This window comes from Schistocerca cancellata, chromosome 2, assembly GCF_023864275.1.
Source record: "Schistocerca cancellata isolate TAMUIC-IGC-003103 chromosome 2, iqSchCanc2.1, whole genome shotgun sequence".
NCBI lineage: Eukaryota > Metazoa > Arthropoda > Insecta > Orthoptera > Acrididae > Schistocerca > Schistocerca cancellata.
In genome coordinates, this window is record NC_064627.1 from 591,372,007 (window position 1) to 591,380,138 (window position 8,132).

Consider the following 8,132-nt stretch of genomic DNA (forward strand, 5'->3'; position numbering starts at 1 on the left):
TTAAAATACAGAACGTAGGTACGTTTGAACATTTTATTTCGGTTGTTCCAATGTGATACATGTACCTTTGTGAACTTATCATTTCTGAGAACGCATGCTGTTACAGCTTGATTACCTGTAAATACCACATTAATGCAATAAATGCTCAAAATGATGTCCGTCAACCTCAGTGCATTTGGCAATACGTGTAACGACCTTCCTCTCAACAGCGAGTAGTTCGCCTTCCGTAATGTTCGCGCATGCACTGACAACGCGCTGGCGCATGTTGTCAGGCGTTGTCGGTGGATCACGATAGCAAATATCCTTCAAATTTCCCCATAGAAATAAATCTGGGGACGTCAGATCCGGTGAACGTGCGGGACATGGTATGATGCTTCGACAACCAATCCACCTGTCATGAAATATGCTATTCAATACCGTTTCAACCGCACGCGAGCTATGTGCCGGAAATCCATCATGATGGAAGTACATCGCCATTCTGTCATGCAGTGAAGTATTTTGTAGTAACACCGGTAGAACATTACGTAGGAAGTCAGCATATATTGCACCATTTAGATTGCCATCGATAAAATGGGGGCCAATTATCCTTCCTCCCATAATTCCGCACCATACATTAACACGCCAAGGTCGTTGATGTTCCACTTTTCGCAGCCATCGTGGATTTTCCGTTGCCCAATAGTGCATATTATGCCGGTTTACGTTACCGCTGTTGGTGAGTGACGCTTCGTCGCCAAATAGAACGCGTGCAAAAAATCTGTCATCGTCCCGTAATTTCTCTTGTGCCCAGTGGCAGAACTGTACACGACGTTCAAAGTCGTCGCCATGCAATTGCTGGTGCATAGAAATATGGTACGGGTTCGATCGATGTTGATGTAGCATTCTCAACACCGACGTTTTCGAGATTCCCGATTCTCGCGCAACTTGTCTGCTACTGACGTGCGGATTAGCCGCGACAGCAGCTAAAACACCTACTTGGGCATCATCATTTGTCGCAGGTCGTGGTTGACGTTTCACATGTGTCTGAACACTTCCTGTTTCCTTAAATAACGTAACTATCCGGCGAACGGTCCGGATACTTGGATGATGTCGTCCAGGATACCGAGCAGCATACATTGCACACACCCGTTGGGCATTTTGATCACAATGGCCATACATCAACACGATATCGACCTTTTCTGCAATTGGTAAACGGTCCATTTTAACACGGGTAATGTATCACGAAGAAAATACCGTCCGCATTGGCGGAATGTTACGTGATACCACGTACTTATACGTTTGTGACTATTACATCGCCATCTATCACCAAATGAAAAAAGTGGTCCAATTAAAACATTCATATTTCTTTACGTACTACACGAATGTGTAATAAAAATGGGGGTTCCTATTTAAAAGAACGCAGTTGATATCCGTTTGACCTATGGCAGCGCCATCTAGCGGGCCAACCATAGCGCCATCTGGTTTCCCCCTTCAAGCTAGACAAGTTTCGTTCTTTGTATTTTTCGTTTGACGCTTATTTCGTGAGATATTTGGCTCGATCACGATGAATGGACCACCCTGTATACAGGGAGATGGAATTTGCTTAAACAAGTTGTCTCAAGTACTGCTGTGGTCTCCATAGCTAGAAGGCTGAGGCGGTGCAGAATTCAGTAATAGCGTAAATATCTCTCGGACAATTTTCTATACTCGCTGGAAAGGAATAGCAGAGCTTATCGAACAAGCGATGCCACCTTTGCCATCTTGTCCATTCCATCATACTAGCTCATAACTTCATAAGTGAATTTTAAGATTTGGTTGTAGTCATGTAACACTCCTAGAAATTACAAAATAACTGTTCTGGGAGAGTTCCATCTGAAAAGCTTCCTAATTAGTTCGAATATAATGAGCGTTCCCCAGACGTACAGAACGATCCGTGGGAGTTATTCATAAGATTACCTTCTATGTTCTGCTGTTTACAAACATTCACTGTTTTAAAAGTCTTATCTAGCGACGTTTTGAGTGGTAATCGATGACTACCGATATCAGGACTCATTAAATTTTCTAGCATATGTCTGGTATCGAACATGTCGATCGGTGCTGCGTCTTTTATTTGTTCGATAATTGAAGTGCCATCGTGATTTGATGCATTACTGCTACAATATTCTTCAGTTCCTCTTGGTATATCATATGTGGCTTGCGGACATTAAGATGAACATGGGTTGCCTGTTGTAATACTAGATAAGTTGGAAGTTTGGTCATAGGCATTGGATTAGGGTGGTGTGGGTTGGGGTAAATCGATTGACCTGGGCCTTGGTACCTGTACAGAGATCTTAACGTGTGTACGTTCGATTTTAGTACACCTTTGGCCGTGGAACGCTATTTAGTAGTTTGCATTGGTGTGGCTGTTCTGATTGTCTCTTTGATCGGTGCTAAAAGGAAGTGCACGTCTCGGAAGTGGACTCTGCGGTGTAGTTACGCTGGTTGGCGACGATATCGACACCGCGCTAGCGTATAAGCGGCCTGCTGTACCAGGTGGCTTGGGGGAAGACCCTTGTAAACATGTTCTCGCCTAAGTGCAGTGAGACGTAAATGTTCGGGGCATTTTCTGTCATGTGATGCACACTGGCTGTAGATGTTCTGGCCGGAACACTTAAGAGCATCTTGGCTGTGCACGCCATTCTGAACCATTCCATTCCGGGAATCAACGCCCCAAGTGAATGTGTGTTTTCACCGATGATCTTCCCATCATGTGACACATCCACGGTTGCGTTGAGCTGAATTGTGTTGAAATTTGGTGCCAATGTGAGATCACTACCTCCCTTACAGCACACACGAATTTCTGAGTTGTGGCCTTTTTTACGCATGTGTTTACAACTTGGTTTTTGAAGCGTCGCCGTGCCCGAGGGTAACATCGAAGAGTTCCACGCTTTTGCGCCGTTACAGAGGAAGGTTGTAGGCAATTTTTAGCCAAATTTCAAATTTCTTCTGCGCGATAAGAGACAATTACAGGGTTTCGAAAAAGTGACGCTTTAATTGCGTAGCGCAGTGCAGTTTCTGAGCTAACATTACGAAGGGGAGTGATGTCGTGGATATTTGGAATCGGTCCTTCGCAGACGGTCATCGCTGACCAAGGTACATAAGCTGCTCGTCTTCAGTGGGACAAACAAGGCAGAAACTGGACAGTAACTGACTGGACGTGCGTGATGTCGTTCGCTGACTAGCAGTTTTTCTCATACCCTGACAGCTTTACGAGGTATTTACCCGGTAATGTGTATGGGTGGGACAGCTGAGTTTGGATGTGGTTCTCTAATATTTTGCGAGTGTTCTTTGTACCGTTACTTGGGTCCATTGACTCAGTTTACCGTAAACATGAATGAGAACGTTTCTTTCAATATTGTTATTGGCACTGCATCTTCATGGTGAGTATGCTGGACACTCTCATCTTGCAGTACGGAACTGCAAGCTTTTATTCCTAGTTTGAAGAGCGCTCAGGCACCCTACTGCAGCTCGACAGTTCGACAGGCCTGCCAAATCACCCAATGTCAATCCAACAGAAAATGTCTGCCACTATTTACAACAGCAAGTGGAACGTAGCAATCTACAGCCCTGCCATTCACCAATTTGTGTCTTCAGCTGGATTTAGCGTACATGCGAAGAAACTTGTGGAGCCTCTTCCTCGCCGAAATGAAATCATTATCGAGGCTGGAGACTGTGTTACAGGTTATTAGCGTGTTCTCTTCGAGTGGTGATGGCTGGGGGTGGAGGGGGGGGCGGTGACTAGTTTTTTTCGTTCTGTGTGCTTACACTTTTAATGCGTTGGTTTCCGTGATAAAACATGAATCGCTCCACCTAGTAGCCGAATACATGAAACAAGTGTCTCTTCACTAGGGAGAGATAGGTACACCACCCACCATAAGTTTGGAAACGCTCTGCATACCATTACAACGGAGCAAAACGGAGGTGATCTATGTGAGTTATTGATCAGAATACAGAGCACTATGCTCACATAACGATTAATAATGACACAGTATTGTACAGATAGTTATCTTACATACATATATATTGTCAAATAGAAGAAGGTGTAATGACGAACACTATCACTTAACGAAGGTTTATTCAGCACTTGCCTCCGGTCAGAACACATACGGTGTATATATAGTTACAGAACATTCCAGTACAATGATTCTTAACATTTGTGGATACCTCTAGAATGCACTCGAACCGAAAACAGAAATTAAAAGCTTACAGTGCAGGTGAGTTTTGAGCTCAAAACCCTCCATGCAACAGTCTGGTATTATAACCACTATACCACGGTGGCTGCGCTACACAGCTTCTTCTGCGAGATTTCTCCCTCCTTAAGAAGAGAACAGCGTCTCGGTGTTACATCCTCCTAGTACTGGAACGAGTCATCGGCCCTGCATACTCCATCTCCCGATGACTGATGTTCGCCCTGGCGGTGATCTTCTTTGGAGTACGCTACGCTACGCTCTTCGTCACCTTTCCGCTTGTTGCCTGTCTCTGGAGCTTCGAATGTACCCTGGGTTGCAGGATCCTTATAGAGCTTCATTCGAAGGACGTGGACCGTATCTCTGATCTTTCGTCGTCTTGTGTCGGGGTCGAAATCTTCAACTTGATAAGCAACATCAGACAACTGTCTTACAACCTTATAAGGTCCAAAGTAGCGCCTGAGGAGCTTCTCAGAGAGACCAACCTTCCGAACAGGAGTGAAGATCCAGACGAGGTCACCAGGCTGATAGACAACAGGGCGGTGGCTCGCTTCATACCTTCGGCGATCGTTTTCTTGAGCCTGCAGGGTGCGGAGTCGAGCTAATTGCCGAGCTTCCTCAGTTCTGGTTAACAGTTGGCCGATGAAGTAGTCGTCCATGTCATCAGGATGTAACGGAAACACAGTTCCCATCGTCGTCGTCGCCTCACGCCCATGCACCAGAAAAAATGACGTAAATACTGTGCTGTCTTGTTTGGCGGTGTTGTAGGCAAACGTCACCAAAGGTAGCACCTCAACCCAGTTCCTCTGTTAAACATTGACGAACATTGATAGCATGTCGGCCAAGGTCTTATCAAAGCGTTCAGCAAGCCTGTTAGTTTGCGGATGGCAGGCAGTCGTCATGTGATGAGTAATGTTGCACCGACGGTTTACCTCTGTCACATGATTCGATTGAAAAACTTTCCCTCGATCCGTAATTAACGACCTTGGCGCACCGTGTTTTAATACAACGTCTTCCACGATGAATTTGGCTACCTCGAATGCTTCGGCTGCTTTCACGGCTTTTGTAATGGCATAGCGTGTTAGATAACCAGTGCAAACAATAATCCATCTATTGCCACTAGCAGACGTTGGAAATCGTCCGAGGTCAGTCCCAACACGCTGGAAAGGCGTTTCAGCTGGTGGCATTGGTATGAGTCGGCCAGGTGGTTTCTGAGGAACTGCCTTTCTCCTCTGGCACTCTCGACAGTGCGACAAATAGTGACGGACACTCCTAAATAAACCTGCCCAGAAAAAATCTTGCGGATTCTATCGTACGTCTTAATAAATCCTAAATCTCCGGCCTCAGGTGTGTCATGGAATTTCTGTAGAACATCTAAGCGTATGTGTTTAGGAGTCACTGGTAGCCACCTCTTTCCAAACGGATGAAAGTTTTTCTTGCAAAGTAATCCATTAACTTTAAATTGTTCTTTCACATCCTCTGACCGATTTAAGGCAAACATAATTTGAGATATCTTGGCGTCCTTCTGCTCAGCGGAGAGATCCTAAAGTGCAGCGAGATATCACTATGTTCATCAAAGTCTTGATGGTCTTGCACAGGGTTTGTTGAGAGACAGTCGGCATCTTGGCGTTTTTTTCCACTTTTGTACACTATGGTAATGTTATACTCTTGAAGACGTAGTGCCCACCTGGCGAGTCGTCCTGTTGGGTCCTTAAGACCTGTCAACCGACAAAGTGAGTGATGGTCAGTAGCAACTGTGAATGGCCTTCCATAGAGATACGGTCGAAATCTGTACATGGCCCAGATCACAGCAAGATATGCTCTTTCTGTAGTTGAGTACCTTCTCTCGGCTTTTGTAAGTGTCCTAGAAGCAGAGGCTATAACCTTCTCTTTTCCATCCGAAATTTTGCACCAGAACAGCACCGATCCCATACCCACTGGCATCTGTGTGTAGTTCTGTAGGTGCTCTCTCATCATACAGATCACGAACAGGGTCGGTCGTCAGAGCTTTTCGCAGCACATCGAAAGAATCTTGTTGAGCACCACCCCAGATAAATTTAGCATCAGCTATTAACAACTGTCCGCAGCTCGTGGTCGTGCGGTAGCGTTCTCGCTTCCCACGCCCGGGTTCGATTCCCGGCGGGGTCAGGGATTTTTTCTGCCTCGTGATGACTGGGTGTTGTGTGATGTCCTTAGGTTAGTTAGGTTTAAGTAGTTCTAAGTTCTAGAGGATTGATGACCATAGATGTTAAGTCCCATAGTGCTCAGAGCCATTTTAACAACTCTTGGAGTGACCTGGCTTTGATACAAAAGTCTTTGATAAAACGACGGTAATAAGAACATAATCTGAGGAAGATTCTCACATCTCTACTACTTTTAGAAATAGGAAATTCCGTTATAGATCTCACCTTTCCTGGGCCTGGCCGCACACCTTCGTTTGACACAAGGTGCCCAAGTATTTTGATTTCTTATGCTCCAAAGAGACCCTTTCTTGGATCAAGTTTCACTCCGTCCTGTTGGAGACACTTAAGAACGGCCCTCAGTCTTTTTACGTGTTCATCAAATGTCTCTAGGAACACTATAATGTCATCTAAAAAAACGAAGACACAACGTCCACTTCAGGTGACTTAGAAGATTATTCATCATCCGTTCAAAAGTTGCTGGTGCATTACACAAACTAAACGGCATTACCTTAAATTCATACAGGCCCTCAGGGGTGATGAATGCAGTTTACTCACGATCAGCCTTATCTACTTCGATTTGCCAGTATTGCGAGTACATGTCCATAGTTGACAAGAACTTAGCCACCTTTAGACAATATAGTGTATCGTCATTTCATGGAAGGGGATAAACGTCCTTTTTAGTTATCTTATTAAGCTTCCTGTAATCGACACAGCCGCGCGGGATTAGCCGAGCGGTCTGAGGCGATGCAGTCATGGACTGTGCGGCTGATCCCGGCGGCGGTTCGAGTCCTCCCTCGGGCATGGGTGTGTGTGTCTGGCCTTAGGATAATTTAGGTTAAGTAGTGTGTAAGCCTAGGGACTGATGACCTTAGCAGTTAAATTCCATAAGATTTCACACACACACACTGTAATCAACACAAAAGCGCCAACTGCCATCCTTCTTCCTGACGAGAACAACTGGTGACGACCATGGGCTCTGCGAAGGCTGATTGATGTCATTATTCATCATTTTCCCCACCTCTTCACGAATTATTAGACGTTCCGTTGCTGACACACGGTATGCTCTCTTACTTATTGGTTGTTAGTCTCCAGTGCTAATCCGGTGTTTCACCCTCGATTTGTCTAATTTGCTCTTCATCTGTGGACTGAAGCATTCAGAGAATCTTGAAGAAGGGCAAGTAGCTTCTTCTGTTGTTCCTTAGTGAGATCTAGTGATAGTCGCGCTAGAAGATCTTCTCTCGCAGTGGTAGCACTAATTTCGCCCACAATCTCGGCGTGGGAGGTTTCTATGACGCTCAGCTGTTCTTCAACTAACGGCTCAGCGTTTGCTACGCATATGCGTCTTGGAAGGATCTGAGGCTCTCGGCGACAGTTAACTATCCACAATTCACCGATTCCGTTCTTAAACGAGACGACAGAGGCTGTGATGACCAAGTTATTCTTCAGTGGTATGCTACAAGACCCATGGGTTGATGCATGGCATGATGCATGACAGTTACCTTTCTAGCGCTGGCTACAGGAATCCAGCACACATAGTCTCCACACACTCGGACGCGCATCTTCCTGTCCACAGTATCTCATCACGTCTAGCATAATCTTCGAGCGACCACAATCTATAATTGCCTGAGAAGCTTTCAAAAAGTCCCATCCGAGAATGACGTCATGACTATATTCTTGTAAGTCGTTGAATTCTAAGGGCTGTGTATGGCCACTTATACCTACAGGAATGACACATCTTCCTGTAGGT